The sequence below is a fragment of the Athene cunicularia genome (assembly GCF_003259725.1).
Source record: "Athene cunicularia isolate RWA chromosome 3 unlocalized genomic scaffold, athCun1 chr3_part1, whole genome shotgun sequence".
NCBI classification, from domain to species: domain Eukaryota; kingdom Metazoa; phylum Chordata; class Aves; order Strigiformes; family Strigidae; genus Athene; species Athene cunicularia.
Window position 1 is genome coordinate 62,451,237 of NW_020799097.1, and position 18,959 is coordinate 62,470,195.

The window sequence follows — 18,959 nt, forward strand, 5'->3', positions numbered from 1 at the left end:
ATTTATAGATGTACCTGAAAACTAGAAAAATGCCACTACTTTTCCAGTAATAGACCCACTGGGATAGAGTCAAGTGAATAATTACTTTTAATAAAAAGTCACATCTTTTAAATATTTTAGATTATTACTGTAATCTGAACTGTCATTTGGTCCGACTCATTTAAATTAACTCTATACTGTGTTCTAAAGTATGACGGGCACACCTTTAAAACCACAGATTCATATTGCTTTGCAGGTTATATATAAAGTTGCGGTCAAGACTGCTGAAGATTTCAGGTAAGGAAACAGAATACCACAGACATGCCTGTAATAGAGAGCATACCAAAAAAAGCTGTTGTGCAACTTTTTCTAACAATCACACTATAGATCAAGACATTCTTATTTAACTGATGATTTGGTCTTCATCTCCCTCATTTTATTATTTGCTGAGATTCATTTTATTTGTATGCCACCTGGAAATCTCTGGAAGAAGTAGACTGTATGTGTATTATTAATAGATGCATACCAATTACACTGTAAGTGAGGAAAAACAGTAAAACAAATAAAGGCAACAGCACAAATCACGGTTTACAATAATCACAAATTATGTAACTGACAAACAAATAGCAGAGTTTCAGAATATAAAATTCTCACATCACTGGGCAAGGATTACTAGTTAAGCATAAAAATTTTTGTTTCATCTTCAAGTTCCTACATAGATCACCTACAGAATTTTTTTAATATGTACTTAATCACCCAAGTTACAGTAAAAATTACATTACTTTTGTTGCCAGCTTGGTATATTTTTTTCCACTTCAATTCTAACAATTTTCAAGCAGCCATCACTTTGAACTGCCATTTAAACCTGAATGCTCTACATGTCACTTGAAAACTGAATTACAGTTAATTCTCAGAAAGCACCATGTTTGAAATCTGGGTCCTAGGAACTAATAATTACAAAAACCACAATGAAATTAAAATGAGATTAGTTGAAAGAAACCAAGATAAAAATTCATATCCTAACGAGAATAACTTGCAATCTGTTAGTAATATTTGCTACATAAGATGCAAAATCAAAAGTCAAGGGTTTTACAAAATACATCTTCCTTAATCAATTTAGAAATTAAGCTTCACTCTGTATAAATACTGTTGCAGTGTTCGACACTGATCCAAAATTAAATGTACAATGAGACAAAATACATTCAATAAATCAAGCATTTGACACAGGAAACACAGAAATTTAAGATTAGAGATTAGGAAACACTAAAAGTTGAAAGAAGATACAAAAATAATATTACAAAGAGCAAGAGAAATAAAATAATGGTCCAGCAACAGCACTGACAGTTTGCGTGGGTTTTTTCCTTTCTTTCTTCATTTTTATAAAGCACCAATACTTCAGCATACATGGAACAAGGAAGCAGACCGGGATCGTATAAAGACAAACTAAACCATAGAAAATAATCCTGGAATGGTGGCATTCAAATAGATGCAGACACCATAAGAATTATTAGCAACAGTACTGACAGAATCATCAAGTATCATTTTCTGACTTCAATGTTTTTATAACCAAGTACAATAAAATCAAGCAGAACGTTTGAGATAAGGACCAAGTCCTTTTGTGCACTGCGGGCATCATTAAGGATTAGTAATTATGGGCTTCATTTCAAAGGACCTAAGAGTGGGGAAAGGAGCATACTTTACTATCTAATCTATAGGGCACCAGTGAAAACTGCATGATAAATTCTTATCTGCTTTAGCAGGCAAAGCAAAACCTATTCAGCACTTAATAGATCGTATGCAAATCCTTAAATTGCACCTTGGAACTAAAAGGAAGTCAATGCACAATGCTGATACAATACTTAAAACACTTCTTAATCAACAAGCAGAGAGAGTATCCTATGGCAGCTGAAGTACACTACAAACCTGGAAAAAATGTAGGAGCAGTAAACCCAATCTCATTAGGAAAAGAGCAGCTGTCAGGAAAATTGGGAAAGTATATAAAGGATATATAAATTTTTGTCAAGATAGGCTTCATAAAGTTCTTCATGCTTACTGCCATTTGGACACTCTTAAATACAATTTAAGTAATTCAATGACAATACATTTCCTAAATTAAATGTACACATAAAATTAAAACAAAGATACATCTTTCAAACTCTTAAATCCTCAATACCTCCTTGCTACATTTCACTACTCTAGCCTTGCAAAAAGTAAAAATAAGAGTGGATCACATGCAAGTAAATGCACCAGTCAGTCAATGGTGTCAACTGCAGAGCAAGAGATTTTACTGAAGAGGGCAGTCCATAAAAATTCCGGCAATTCACTAGAGAAATTTTCCATCCAGGAAAACAGGAAGTATACATTCATAAATTATAAAAATGTAAAGGCTTGTCAGCATGATAGTTCTTACAATTCAGAATGTTTAAAAAACAAAATTTCTAGCCTATTATAATCGAAGTAGTTTTCAGACAGATATTTGGTATTTAGACTGCACTGACATCAGAGTACCTAAGTGTACTGTAGCTACAAGTCAAACATTATTCTAGAACAAGACAAGGTGCAAGATGCAAGATGCACCTTGTCTGTGTTAAATTAGGATGAGCCTAATACCAAAGGAAACACACAGACCTGCACTGACATTTCCTCCAGTACAACTATGTCAGTGTGTGACAACTTGACAACCAAAGCTTTCTTCCTTTTGCTATTCTTCTCTTTGCTTTTACCTTTTCTGTGACTGCCACTTGGTCTTCTGACTTAAGAGCATTTTGATATAGTCAAAAAGTATTACTAATGATGCCTGCTATAACTTCAAGATTATAAAAAATACAAGCCCAAAATCTGATGGCAAAATAAATTAACTTGCAGACTGATGAACAGGACATATATATATATGCAGGAAGCAAGTAAAACATAGGGACAGTCTCTAAAAATTAAAACAGTCTCTCTGGGTGTTCAAGCTGGAATAGCAAAAGTGTATGGCTATAGTAAGCCATCTTCCCTTAGTGTAAGCAACTCCCTAGATTTTGGATTTCCTTTGTAAAAATGGTTCTAAGGATTACCTGTAAAAGATTTAAACAAACAAATCAAAATACTATTTTGGCTTCTTTATCACACATAATAGACTTGAGAAGTTCTTTTTTTGCTTATACACTTATGTTGAAATAACAGGAAGATAAAAATTGGTCTTTTCTCTAATTCTGTTGGAGGTATGGAAGTTATGTTTCAGTACCTAAAGACTTAATTGTCAGTCTACTCTGTTCCCAGGTAGTTTAGAGGCGCATAAAACCAACAGGAGTTGTTTTTTAAACAACGACCATTTCAAGAAAGGTATGTTGACTCCAAGTGAAGTAGAGATACTGGTTTATTTGGAGAAACCTATAATATCACTGAGTATTTAAATCCACACTGCTTCATACCTTTTTAACAAGAGAAACAAAATGCCATCATTTTCAATTCTTATAGAGAGAGGCTTCTCCTCCCAATTTGTCTTCCCCTCATCAAACTGTATAACAGCACTGAAACTTCAACTACACCATTGCACATAAGCCCACTTCCAGTAAGATGAAACAGAACTTTTATTATACCTGAACTCAGGTTGAAAAACAAGAAAGGAAGAATGTCAACATTTAAGCATGTCTTGAATCTATGCTTTTTTAGATGGCAATCCCATTTAAATAAATCCATGTCTACACAAAAAACCCCTATTAGTAGTCTATCAGCACTGGCAAAGGAATGCACCTCCAAGGGAATTATGTGCTAATTAACTGTGACCAGTCTGCAGTCTCCTTTTCTTTAAAGCTTTAAGTCATTTACATGCTTTTGAAATTTCTTGGTTTATACTGATTCTTCTATTCTGAAAAGTGGTATGAACACTTAAAGACAGCAGCTGCATACTATTTCAATTCTGAATGGGGTAGGGGAGCCTAGACACGACTGACACTTCATAGACAGAATTATTTGACTTAGTGCTGTCTAAATCAGCACTGCCATGGAAAAATACACACACACCACCATACCTTCTGATCTAGAAGATACAGTTTGCAACCCCTACTCTGCAACAGACTTTCTATATAACCACAAGCAAGCCACTTACACCTTTGTTTAGTGATTATATGGCAACAGCCACCAATTGCATGAAAGAAAAAAGACAATGCACTGGATTTGAGCACCATGTCATGAGCTTCTTCCAAATATGTTTTGTGACTCACTGATTAAAAAAAAATGTTTTTTACATACACTACTGGCAGTGCAACTATTGAGTGTATTAGTAATAACAGAAGCACAGATACAACACAATTCTGTCTGAAAAGCAAATTTAATAACTGAGGCCTCCATCAAGATACTACTTCCCTTCTTATATACTGTGCTATGACTCAAAACTAATTTTAAGGCCCTACAATTGTGAAAACATTGCACATATGGACTACACATGAGAACCAGATGCAGAGATGCCAGCCTGATTACATAGAATTTCAGGCTCAAAATCACGTATCACCATTTTGCCCACATGTATGTGGGTTCACATTAACAACTAATACAACCATCCATCACTGTAACCAGCTAGTTCAAAATTTTATGGTAACATAGCCCAGCTGAAATTTCAAACTGTTTATATATTTCTATTTACGCCATAAAACTCGCAAGCTTCTAGCCTTTAACTGAAACCTTTAATTTTCCTTAAAAACAGTAGAAGTGTATTTTTCTCCCTTCAAACTTCACAGCACACAGGAAAAATATCAGAAAATGTAAAAATTTGTCAAAGGGATACACTACTGAAAATATTTTTCCAACTTAACTGAATTATCTGACACTCAAATTCTACAAAATACTGTAGGACATGGTGGCAACCTGCAGCACAGTCTAGGTAAGTTTGCTATAGAGCACAATGATCTTCAGTGGCAGTGGTACTGAGTATTAGTATTATCAACACATCACAGCTCTGGGAATAGTATCAGAAGTCCAGGACTCTCAACCATGTCCTACCAGTACTTAACATGACTACTGAACTTGGAACATCCCAGATTTCCTAAATTTACAGTTTGCTAATCTTTACAACATTCTGCCTGCATATAATTTGTCATGCACTCATCCCTATAGCCCATCATTCAACTTTCTTTGGATGTAAGAGTTCAGTGACAAAGTCTGATGCATGTGTGAGAACTAATTTCAACATACAGGAATCATTTCTTATGCAAATATATAAAGAATATAGAATAATTAGTAAAAAAAGAGTTAAATAATTTAGAAAAGTCTCTCCCACTCTTCTATGATCCTAGAAACATCAGTGGCCCTTCAAGGAGCACCTCTGATAGCAAAGAAACACCATCTAGCTCTAATAAAACTGTCACATGTGAAAAAATTTCAAAATAAAATGTTAGTTTACTATTTAAATTATACCAGTTCAAAATACCCATTTTTTAAAAAAAACACATGACATTATACTATGAACTGCAATACAAATGGATGCTATCAAAAATCCACAGCAATTGTCAAAATAACGCAACAGTCCAAACTAATAGAAAAGGCAACTTGCTAAGTCACCTGCAGTGCTGAGACACAGCCATTCTAAAGATACTACAGAAAACATTTCTCCAAACCAGAGCACTGAACTTTTTCTTTTTAAACGAAAGGTTATTTCCTAATAGAAACCAGAGTCAGGGGTTTTCCAGGTAACTTCGTCTTGTTGTTATAACTATTACCTTCTGCAAAGTTTCAGATGGTGAATATGACACTTTTTTTCATGAAACTGGGAATAGGCATTTTCACTGAAAAATGCTGAAAATAAAAATGTCTACTTGTGCCTGACTACAAGAATTCTTTGGTTTGTTTTTAAGGTTTGATACAGCAGGAGGGAGAAGGGATAGAGCATGCTATTCAGTGATATTCCTAAGTATCTCCAATATGGGCCAGTTCTCTGTGGCCCACAACACACAAACAGCACAGTAACTTGCTACCCCAAGACTGAAGTTCCAGAAACAGTTTGCTTCATTACATGCAGCTTCAACAACTGGATGAGCAGTAGGCACAGTCAGAGGAGCTGGCAGCCTCGCCTGTTACAGTTAGCTGTCACTTCTCATTGCTCAGGCCTTACTTTCAATACCTTTAGCAAGATGAACTCTTCAGTCTGAAAATTTGTTCAAGGAGGTACCTGCCTGGGGCTGTCTGTCTGTTTTTTGGTTTTTTTTTTTTCCATCCAGACAGGGAGGGCAAAAAACAGTCCAGGAAACTGGAAAAGATCAGACAGAACATCTTATTTTCAAAATTGACACCTGAAGAAAATATTTGCATAATCTTTCAAGTGATCTTTTCACCTTCTGAAAATCCACTCAATTTGGCCTTAGAAAATAGTTTGCACTGTCTCTTATGGCTTAAGTTTTAACAACTAAATCCCCCAAACACTTTTTCAGCATTCAATACGTAGATGCTGTTGGCGTTTTTGACCATGCTGAATTTGGTTGTGTCATCTGAGAGCAAATCCTACCATTCCTATGGTCTCTGTAGTTTTCTACCACATCAGTAAACTGGAGGTGTGAATCTGCCTCAGATAATCATAGAAAGTAAACAAAACTGTGGGGCAAGAGAAAAAAATTATGGTATACTGACCACTGGCAAGCAAAAAGACAAGCAGATTATCAAGGACAGACAAGGACTACAAAAATGAAAAATCAGTACAGCAGAAAAAATTAAATGACAACTACAGTGACTGTGAAAAAATTGACAACATTAGTTAGCAAACGAACTTCAGGAAAAACTGCATGTAAGTAGAGGGAGAAAGTAAGAGGTCACGTACTCAGTGACAAGTTACATGCAGAGCTAACATGAACAAAGGAAGCAGAAGATCAGAACTGAAAACGAACACAAACTACAGGTGGAAAAAAGTGAACGTGGAAAATAATCATGGCCAATGATTGGAAAACAGGTAGGAAACTGGAAGAGCTAGATAAGGGGTTTGAAATCATGAAGTGGAAAAAATGGAACTGCAATGAAAAATTTGGAATGATATGAGGAAATGTGTTTAGGGCACAAACAGGAATTAAGCAAAAAAATCTGAACATGACTAAATAAATTAGAGGATGAGAAGGACACAGACCCTGACATGATATCAAGTTGAAGTGAATGGGGTGGTATGTGTTGTAACACGGCAGTAACATTGTCTTCCCTGTCTGGCACTTAGCCAAAATTTCGGGACTGCCACCATTCCTCTTGCCATCAACACTTCCTCCCCACCTGAAGCCAAATGATACAGAATAGCACAGTTGGCGATTGCTGCATTTTCTTGCTCTCCTTACCTAAAACACTGAGCTTCTCAAGGAACTTTTCTGGCCTTCGGAACTTACTCAAATTACATGTATTCAAATACCCAAACAGCACAAAATTAATGTTACCTATTAAAGCTATTTCTTCTCTGTGACTCTATTGCAATCATTTAATTGAATGGTGTTCACTTAATTTGGGATGTCTGATGTAACCACACAAACCTAACGTCTGAGAATAACATATTTTTATATAAATTTTTTTACTGACTTCTATTACAACTGTGAGCATTCAGTGTTTTAGCAAATTAAACTTATGTCTCAATATCTGGATGCTTCAATCAGCATCTAAGAAGTTATGTTTAAGCAACACATGTCACAAGGAACGAACGCATAGTTCAGCTCTGTATGTAGACCATTGGTATGGTCTTTCCAGAAACACAGATAATTGGTCTGCTTTGCATTCAAGGCACTGTCACTGGAGTAAAACTCTCAAGATTTCCAGTTTCACTAAGTCAACACCTCCTGTGTAAAAGAATAGCCATTTGCTGCACACAGAAAAGGCAGATAGGGAGTGGGGGTTGGCGTGGGGGGTGTTCGTTTTCTTCAAGAATCTACACAAACATCAGCTGCCTCCTTTCAATGTTTCTGATATGTAAACATGTAAAGGTCCAATAGGAATTCACAACAATAAAAACAGCAACTTTCTCATCCGTCAAGTTTTCAAAAGAATGTCCCTGCGGTATTTCTCATACCTACTGCTTATAGATAAATGGACTAAAATCCAGTCCTTCACATAATTGTAACTCGGTACAACTCATCCTGTAACTACTGAAACCTTATTTGTGGGAGGTGTAGTGCTTTGCACTCTAGCAATGCCAATGATGCCCCTTCTCAATCTGTAACTGAAGCTACGATCTGCTGTAAAATAATTTATTAGCCATTTGCAGTTGTTCTGTAACAGCAACTTTACTCTCCCACATATACAGAGCCATAACTCGTTAGTGGTGTTTTCTAATTCAACGAATTCTTCTTAAATGACTGTGAAATGTCTTTCACTGAGATTTAGAAAAAGCTTGGTCTGATATTTCTGAAGTGCAACTTCCTGCCATAAATGGTCATGTAAAGAGCAGAGTCAGCACTATGGGCAGGATAACCCTAAAAAGATATCCCCTTTAGCCAGTTACTTAATTGAAGAGAACACAGAGAGTCCATGCAAATTACAAGCATTTCTGTTAAAACCTTGGCCCAAAATGAGTATGCAAAACTGAAAGTACAATATGTACGTTCTCTTACAATTATATTGAATTTCCAAAAATAACAGACAACAATTTCAGGTTTAATTCTTAACTATTATTGGAATGCCAGAGGATGGTGCTATTTCCCTGAACATCATCCAGGTAATTCAGAAACAACAGCATGTCTTTTACACACTGACATTATCTACACAAGTATGTTCCTGTTGCTTGTCCTGCAGGAGTACAAGGCATTTTACAAAAGAAAGCTTTCCTGATCCACAACTTCTATTTAGGCACCAAAGTTACTTCAGTATGAAACAGAAGTTTAAATATAAGAAGAATAGTGAACAAGAAAGGCATACCAGCAGACTGATAGTATATAGAAAGTAAAATCATCTTACATCCGTTCAACACTTCCACAACCATTCTGCAAACTTTCTCCAGAAACTTAATGAGGTGGCCTTTCAAAGTTGCAGAAGAAAAAACATGTATTTATTAGTCCTGCATAATTATGTTGAAGATGCAAGAATTTTCAGCGTAAGTTCCAGAAAACTGCGTTTTGCTAACTCTTAGCGTACTGAGAACTTCAAGGTAAAATTAGCTAAAACCTTATGTAATTTAATTTAGGTTCTCTGAATTCTCAGCTATCCCACTCTGCCGATGACATTACAACCACACTAGACCCTGACTGGGCCAGGAACCTGACATATCTGTGGGAAAATTAATCAATTTTTTTCCTTAAAAGTCAGTCAAATTTGCAAGTTGTTACTTGTCCATTAATTCACTTTTTTATTTCTTTGCAAAGTTAGCCATGTTACATTTACTTTATGCCCCTCCATGATTTCAGGGATGGCAGTGCAGATTGCAATGTCACACCATAGCACATTTCAGAGGGGAAGATTTGTGGCTTCAGAAGACCAAAAGAATAACCTCACCATTTATCAAAAATTTATCAGCTATTGAAGAGAGCAGTTTAAGGGCTTACGTGAGACATGATTTAAAAGAATCAAAAATGTTCAACAGATTGACTACGATTTAAAAAAAAAAATCAACACCCAGCAGTAGAGCAATTACTGAAAACACTATGTATACATACACCCACCCTCCTTTACTGTAAATTTAAATACAAATGCATTCAATAAGAAAAGATAGACGTTATTCACAAGGGAGACAGACTCACTGACTGACACTGACTTTTGCATTTCTGCTTGCAAGATTATGGTAATTAAATAGCAAATCCTCAGAGATGTCCCCTTTTAATTTGTGTTTTTCTTAAAAAAAAAAAAGATAGACATACTCTACTTATATATTTTACAAAAAGTCAGCCAGACTCCAATTTTGAAAACTTTACCTATAATGAAGATGAAAGGAAATGACAGTATGCATTAGAATTTCATTAAAGGTAAAGACAGTAGGAATGATGGTATGGGATTGCCAACAGAAATGGGACTGGAAAGGTGGAAGCACATTATGTGGAACAGTTCGTATTTCAGGGGTTTTTACTTTGCATAGTGACAAAAACTGACTTCTTGATCATCCTCGCCATGCCTACCACCTCCTACTCAATAGAGATGGATACATCTTCCCAAGCCAGTAGTCAGGGGATTTCTTTGGGATCTGGTAAAACTGGGTACAAAGTCCTTACTACAGGACAGAAACTGTAAATGATATGTATATCATTCACAGCACAGTAAATGTTCAAACTCTTGACAGTTTTCAGGTTGGGTTGGGGTTTTTTTGCACTTTGGTATGCTACAATCTTCCAATTAAACATTATTTCGCTATAGACTACTAATCAGCTTTGGGCATGAGCCTCAGTTGAAAAACAACCATATCTGTGTGGGATGTTCAGTATCTGTTCATATACGGAACTCAAATCAGACTTGTCCTGCATTTTTGGTACAAATACTTAAATGTTAGTTAAATTCTACAGTCCATAACCGTAGTGGAGACTTGAACTCAACAAGAACTGATTTGCTACATTGTTCTGCTTCCATAAGGACAGAAAACTATTATTGAAGAAAAAGATACTAAAGTACAAGGACAAATAAAGTTACAGAACTTTTTCTATATGAACCATAAATATTCTTGTAAAAAACATACCAAGGAGTACAGTAACTGTCTATATTGAAAACTGAAGTTAGACACAAGAACACAAAGTCACTGCCAATAAAAATCCTGTAATATGGTGAAAACTATCGTGCTATTAAAAATTCCAAAATAAAAATCACGGAAAGATATTATTTTGACCAAAGAAATTAGACACAGTCATTTTCCAAACTGTCACAGAACAATGTTTAGTGCTTTTGTTTCTTGACTATCAGCAATTTTAATAAATTAAGGAAATTGACAGGAAAAAGCTGACAGTATTCACCAGAACAGAAATAACGATGCTAGAAGGCAGGCTCCAATGAAGATGAAAACCAGTAAAACACAAGACTGATATTCTACAAGCTTGCCTGCTTTGCAGAAACAACTGTGTTCTATGCAAGGCCTCCAGCTCAGTGAATAAGTAACGCCTTTCAGTCTGGATGGAAAAAAGCTCCTGAAGAAACAATAAGCTGTGAAATAGGAACTAGCATATTACACTTAATAGGTGCTCTCACTTTTTAAGGCAGTTTAGCAGAACAGTGCCTGCTCATGCTCCCCAAGACAATGGGAACTTTTTTCAGAGCAAGTTATCTTTAGCTGTGCACATGGATGCCTTCACTTAAGTAACCACTGTAAACAAAATTTTTTCAAGAAAAAAACCCAATATGTCTGCTCACATGAACTAATAATACATCTGATGGAATAATGCAGAAGGCACGTCTGACAGCTGATAAGCCCAAACTATAGAAGTACTTCCAGACCTAGCAGCTGATAAACCCCTGAATACAACAGACCTGGATTAAAAGATGGAGGAAAGAGTGGAAGATATATTTTACAAGGTTTTACAAAATAACATAGCCCAAAAGGTAACGTAACTTGAAAATCCTACATTTATTCCAACTAGGCTCTTGATATCCAAAACTTAAGAAGCTACTGTAAATGTACAGCCTTGTAAAACAGTTACATGATACACTCACTGAGTTTACTTTGAAAAGCTGTGAATCTTAAATAGATTGATATACATTTAAAAGCCACCTGAACAATTACTTTGAAGAGAAAAACATTAAACACGTTCAGCTTTTTCTCATGTTCAATATATCATAAGGAATAAATGTTAAGAAAGGACAAGTTGGAAACGGCATTAAAAATGCACTGTTCTCCTCTGCACATGTAAATTAGGTAAAGTTAAACACTTCACACAAAGGAAATTGGCTGAGTAAACATATACTTTTTATAATACTTGTTTTACTAGGACTAAACATAAAATAATGAAGTAAAACACATATAATTAACAAAACCAAGCAAAATAATTAACAAGGTGCTGGTTTTCCTTTGGGTTTTTTCCTTCCAAATTAGAAACTAGTATTTATCAGGTACCTGTTCTCCTCCTTAACAGATTAAGTGATGGTGTTTTATGCCATTAGATGAATCTTCCATTATTCATCAACTACAAAATATTAACTAGCTTTTAAAAAAAATTTAACTGCAGGATCACAATTCTGTAGTAGAAATTTCAGAAAAGCTACTTAAACTTTTTCTTATATCCAATTCAGCTTAAGATAATTATAAATAAATGAGATTTATAAATTATTTCTATGCAGATGGGACACTAAGTATTCAGTTAAGTATTATTAAGTATTTCACATCAATTTTTTGAAGGTAACACCAGGAGAACACACTTAAAATTTCCTCCCTCTAGCTGAATTTTGTTTTCAATGTGTTTTTAAATCATGAAACGAGGCCTAAAGTCTGGTCATGTTCTTATCTACCAGTTCTTGGTATTGTGTCCATAACAATGGGGTATATGAACATGTGTTATTCCATATGTGACTCCTCTCTACTGGAAAAGGCCCTGACTGGTCGTAATTATTCTAGAGAACCAGCATTTTATTCTGCCTTACTACTGGGATTCAAAACTCAGTTCTTCTGATATAGCTAGCTACATCACCACTAACAACTCTTGCTGGTACACCTTCCAGATACCCCTGTTCTTAAGTACTTTTTTCCATATGTACCTCCTAAACTATAGCAACTCCTGCCATTTGGAAAAAAGCACACGATCTCAGTTTTGTCCTCAGGGCTACACAGATGGAAGTTCAACAGATCACACACAAACCTACTTAACAGCAGTTGTCTTTTAACAAAAAACAAAGAATAACTAAATAAATCCACAGGAGAGTATGACCACATTCTCAAAGCATGGCTTGAGATGCCAGCTGCTAAAATAAAGCAGTTTGAAACGACTAAGCATACTTTACTGCCACGAAATTTTCTTCTAGTTCATTTCCGTCAGATTTTCTGTTTGTCCTCTCTAATATCAACAGGCATCAACATCTACTTCAACATCTCCTTTAATTCTAAAACAGAATTAGTTTGCTGCACTGCTATTTTGCCCTGTATATATGTACATTTGAGGGAGGGCAAAAATGCAGAGGAAGCAATGGCTATTAAAAAATATAAAGAATATGAAGAAATAAAAGCTTTAGTGTTCTTTGTTATTTAGAAGTGTACTGGCAACACATTTACAGACAAAGAATCTTTGAAACCTAGGTGTGAAACTGCTGAAGATCTCTGAATCTAACGTGCAAAACAAACTCAAACTGCATCAATGAAGTAGGGTGATCACCTATTTAATCTGCAGTCCAAATCTTCCACAGTATAAAAAAAACCTATTAGCAGAAAAAAAGGCAAAGGAGTTCACACATCTATTACTACAATTTTATAAATAAATCTTTAGCTATTTGAAAAGCCATGAAGGCAATTTTCTTGTACCACCGCTGTACACCACACAGTACAAACACTTGGCTACAACAGATTAGACACCAGAAAGATAATCGTTCCACAAGAAACACATTATGAATGCTACCATTATTCAGGGTTTAGTTAATCTAACATTTATTAGACGACAGTAGGGTTTTCAGTCACTAACTGATATACGATCCTAGTATTAAGTTCTAATTGTATTTATCTGGGAAACCACTGCAAGGAGAAGTACAGACAGTGGCCAAACAGAAGTAAGCAAGCTAAAAGTAAGCTACTTGACATACATAGAAACATACATTTGAGAAGTACAAAATACATTATTAAATCTGTTCTGCATTATAATCTAGAAGTTTGTAAAAACTGCCCCAGCCTTCAGCATAAGAAATTTATTCACTTAACATAGTTAAGTTTTCCCTTTTTAACTGCAAACATAGTTAAGTTTTCCCTTTTTAACTGCAATGTATTTTACATTATCTGTGTTACCCATCTACACTTGCATTATTCATACATATTATTACCCTGAACATGTCTTTATTCCACATTTTCCTATAAATTCCTCTGGCACCAGCCAAACATATCTGAATTCCAGAGTTATCAAAGACAAACTTGTTTAAGTCTAGAAAAAATGGAGACTGAATATTGCCATAATCTGAATAAGGGAGACCTATATTTGGAAAACAACAACGATGTATAGATGTGATGTGAAACATAGCACTGGAAGCTCTATTCTTCATTGTCAAAATCATTCAGAGACACAAACTCATTTATAAAAGGCTATGTATATGAGTTTAGAAGAAAAACTGAAGACAGTAGAATATATCCTGTGGTTTTAAATAAGCTTTGCAAGATTCATCAGATGCAGATGAATACAAGGAAAAGTTGATTGGCCAGTCTGAAGCAGTGCATTTCACCCTATTGTGACTTTTGAGAGGAACCTGCGCTCAAGTGCATTGCTTAATGTTTTTCTGTTCCTTGAAAGAGTAGTTAGATACTTCACATTTATAGCAGTACCTGCAAGCACACTAATAGCATCCACAACCTTACAACAGTTTGTTTGTGTATACGTTACCCGAAAAATAGCATTAAAATAATACAATTCGAATAGCGTTTTTGCCTTGAAAAATGTTTATTTAAAATACTTTAAGTGGCACTTTGCCACTTGTTTTCAATTTAAGCATAGCACTTGGTGTATAGGCAGTTTCACCATCTTGCCTAGTTGACAAGCAAAGTTAGTCATTTTCCTGTTTATGTGGGTCAGCAATAGGGAAGAGGAAAACATTAAAAATAGGAAAATGTGATTCTAAAACCACAAAAAGTGGTAAGAAGGACTCAAACAAGGAGTACCCAAAACAACTTCAACTCATATTTTGGAATTAATTAGATATAAAATTTCCATTTACACTGAGTTTTTATATACAGTGAAAATATGGAAGAACTACTGAAGCAACAACCAGTCAAAGCTCTTCCATGTCTCTGCCATCTAGGCATCACAGCTTTTTCAGACTGAGGTATTTTCCATATTAAATTTACCCGGTTTCCCAAGCTTCTGGCATTTTAAGCACGGATTTCTACCAGGGATTCTGACAGCAGACTCAAGAGTTTTAAGTTTAATGGCCACTTCAAGTGTCACAAGTTTAAGAGAAGGTAGGAACCTGGTACTAGAAGCATTTGTAACTGTTCACTCCTGAACAGCTAGCTTTGTGAAAGAATACAGAAGCCAAGATGCTGAAAAACAGACAATATTTTGTCACCCAAGAACAGACCAGTTCAGGTAGAGGCACACAAGTACTGAGTAGGTGGCATTTCTGTTGGTATGTACGTGGTACAAATATACTAGACTATGTAACTAAAGTTTTATAGCAATATTGAATCACACAGAATAGAAGAAATGTTTCATACTGCAGAAACACATCCAGAAGACAGTACAGAGGTAAAAACAGGTACTGATAAGAAATCTTACAGGGAAAGAGTAGTATTTGTAGTGAAAGACACCCAGCATAAACAGACACTGTAAAGTAATTTTGGATTTTAAGCTTGCATTTTTACACCTTCCTGACTTTTATCTTTTAACTTCACTTCTGAATTTTCATACATGCTTCCTGTTAGCATTCAAGCTCCTTTTCATCACTAAGTGTTATATTTCAAACTGTTTTGCTCCGATAATTTTGGAATTGATATGCCTTTACTTTTAATGTTTATAGACATCCTACTAAGTTTCTAGAGCTGAAATGCATTGGTTTACAACTGCAAAATACTACTCTACTCTCTGAGTTTTGTCAACAGCCTTGCTTTGAGTACTCAAGTGCAAACTTAGGTAACACAATGTTTAAATTGATATACTACAGCACTACAGCAGCAGACATTCATCCTTAAAATTTAACAGGATTTAAAAAAAAAAAAAGTGACTCCAACCATACCTTCCTGGCACTCCAGCAATCACATCTGAGAACTTAGTAATTCTTCACTTTACCTTCTCAAGACATGGAGAAAATCAACTGATAGTTGATCTTTACCACGACCTGAAAGGGACTGAGACAGAAGTCCACTCTAAGAACAAGTGAAGCTACTGTTTACCCAGATCTCTGGTTCTTCTGGAATGCCGAAGTTCTAAAAAGGACAGAACCATTTTTACTTTTACATAACCTCTCTTAGTTTCCAAGCAAAACATCCCACTTTAATATATGATATAGTCAACTACAAAAAAAAAAAAAAAAAAAAAGTAAATCAAACTAGCGTTAAAGGACCATAAAAGAAAACTCAGAAAAAACCTGGAGTGTCACTTTTTCCAGTGTAGGTGTACAGTATGTACGAGGAGAATCTTAAAAAGGTATCTCAAAGAATTTTAAAAAGCTTTTCATTGCTGGTGACACATTTTTCCCTGAAATAAGCCACTTCCTTTCTAAAACCCACACAGTACCTCAGTGTCAAGATTCAGTAACTTCTCAAAGTCTGTGTATATATTTTTCTTACACAAAACACGGAAGTCTTAAATTCTCATTACTTTCCATGATTTAAGATAGAACTATATCATCAGTCATGTCAGATTTCAAACATTTTCATTCAGTAAAGAACACATTCTCTTTGTCACTGACTGAATGCGTGCCATATCTGAGTATCGTTAAGTAGGCTCTTATCACTATCGCAGGCAATTGTTACTGAAAAGTTAGCACAGCAAATTGAAGTTGGGGACAAAAATTTCTTATGAGCTACCTGGGTATAAATAATGGATTTTCAAATGAGTGAAATCAAAGCATTAGAGCCTAGAGTATGATAAATGGAAGTAAAATCTGAAGGACTCTAAGCTAATGAAAATATATTGTACATCACCATTAAACTTCAGAATATTTGCTCCTTCAGGTTTTCTTTGGAATTCTCCCTATAAATAAAATCCAAAAGCATCAGTTCATTTGCTTTTTCATTGAAGTCTCCCAACTTCACTTGCCCATTAGCTTCAAAGCAGAAGTGACAAAAATTACAGGTTAAAGCAAAATAATCTGCATTCTGATACCTTGTACTAGTAAGCAACTGCTATCAGAGTATTCAACCATTGTCTAAAAAGACGACAAATAATATTTGTCCATGGACTGAGAAATGCCCATCATTCTGAACCAAAAACAAACCTTGCTGCATTCAACTGAGTGAAAAGAAGCAGATAATTAGATTAAGTCACATTGCAGTGACATTTGTAGGATTTTTGTTTATTTATTACTGGTGTAAAGCAAAAGTGAAGGAAGGTATTTATACAGGAGAGGCAAAAAGAATTCTAGAACATGGAAAGATATACATTAACAAAATGCAAGTTAAGCACCTCTTAATTTTACTTGTGACTTGTATTCTTGAAACTGTCCACGCTGTCTTAATAGCTATGTCAAAAACTTGAATACATGAAGTATTAATAAAAAACATAAATTAAAAATAAATGCCTGTGAAGAAATACCTGCATCTCTATTAACAGCTGCAAGCAGAGTAGTATAGTCCAATATTTAGAAAACCAGACTTAAGTTTGAGACCTGTGCTCTATTCCTATATTATCTGGCGTATCATGAGTAAGGTTTTTCAACTTCCTGTGCCTTACTTTCAATTTTGACTCTTTACTATGATGCTCATTTCTTATTAAATATTTACAATATAGCCCTACAAAGACTCTGTTCTTGGTATTATTCCTGAGAAACTACCATAATCCAAAATGGCCAGTGCCCCCACAAAGATGGCTCTACTACAGGAAGGAATTAATTAAAAAAAAAAGACTAGATGCCTTGCTACCCCAACAAACATGCTCCAGTCACAGTAGGTTTTATTTCCTGCAAGGAGTGCACATTTCCAGACATCTGACCTCCTTCTTGCTCATGCATCACTAAAATCAAAAATCTTAAGTGTCATAAAGTGGTTAACAATTCCGTTAATGGTGCCTGAAATGGAATAGAATCTAGCTCACTCACTAGTATCTGTATTTGTTCTGCAATACTAACACGGACAGAAAGAAAAAGTAGTTTAACCAGAAAAAGCAAGCACAAATGAAACAAATATGCACAGAATGCACATTCTTTTGACTAAGAAGGGCACATTTTAACATAAACATTTTTTAGAAATTTGAACTTTAAGAAAGGTTTCTCGGAGAACCCATAAATATGAGCTAAATTTCATCAAATTAAAATCCTTGCTTGACTTCAGTAAAAGCAAACAATTCAACAGTGCATTTCAAAGTGGAATTTCTTAACATCACTAATACCCACTGCTGAAACAGAAGCAAAGGACACCTGAGAAACGCTAAATATGTCAGGAACGTATGTCACCAGTTAAGAAGTAATTTCTGTTAAGATTTCTTACTCTGATTTTATGAACGAAAATATTCAAAATAGCCAGATGAAATATTAAAATGATGTCCATCTTCATCACCTATTACCTCTATACCTTGACATAATCATGAGTAAATACTTCACAGGCAATTCTTCCCTAAAATCTCAATATTCTCATTATAAAAAGAGAAAGACAATTTTCACTATGTCTTCATAAGTCTGAAATTCTTAACAAATTGCTCATGAGAGCTCTTTTAAAATGTGTCATCTTGATCACTGAAAACTACAACCATTTTACACGTTCTAGTCATCTTCTGGTCATTTTCTTATCAGAAAGTTGTAGAGAAGGGCAATAGGTTATTTTCTAAAGGAATACTATCAACACTAAGCACCCAAATCAATTATTTTACCAACAAACCACTGACATACCTCAGAAACCACCAACAATTTTTTTTTAATGTGTCATTTTTAAGTATGCAACATAATGCATACTTGCATTATATATGCAATCCACATACATAATGCAAACCACAAACAAGATAAAGAACACTTCCACGACAACATAAGACACCAGAAACTCATGAACCATTTCATAAAAATTGTTCATGTTAACAATCAACTGAAATCACAAACTGCAATTAGGTTTTACTTTCGGTAAAAATGTATACTTCCACAAGCAGTCTGCATAAAGGAGCCACTGGCTGTACAGTACAGCAATACTGAAACAGAGACCCATTCCCTCTGAACTGCATTAAGAGAGCAATTTGGGAAGAACAAAAGAGATTGTTTAAATAAACAAACAAATAAATAAATCACTATTGGCTTTGATTTTTGTTTCA

At 35.0% G+C, this 18,959-nt stretch overlaps 1 protein-coding gene across 1 annotated transcript in view; it reads right to left on the minus strand.

Moving 5' to 3' along the window:
• The window catches only part of HBS1L (HBS1 like translational GTPase), a 58,067-nt gene that overhangs the window by 26,538 nt on the left and 12,570 nt on the right, over positions 1-18,959 (minus strand).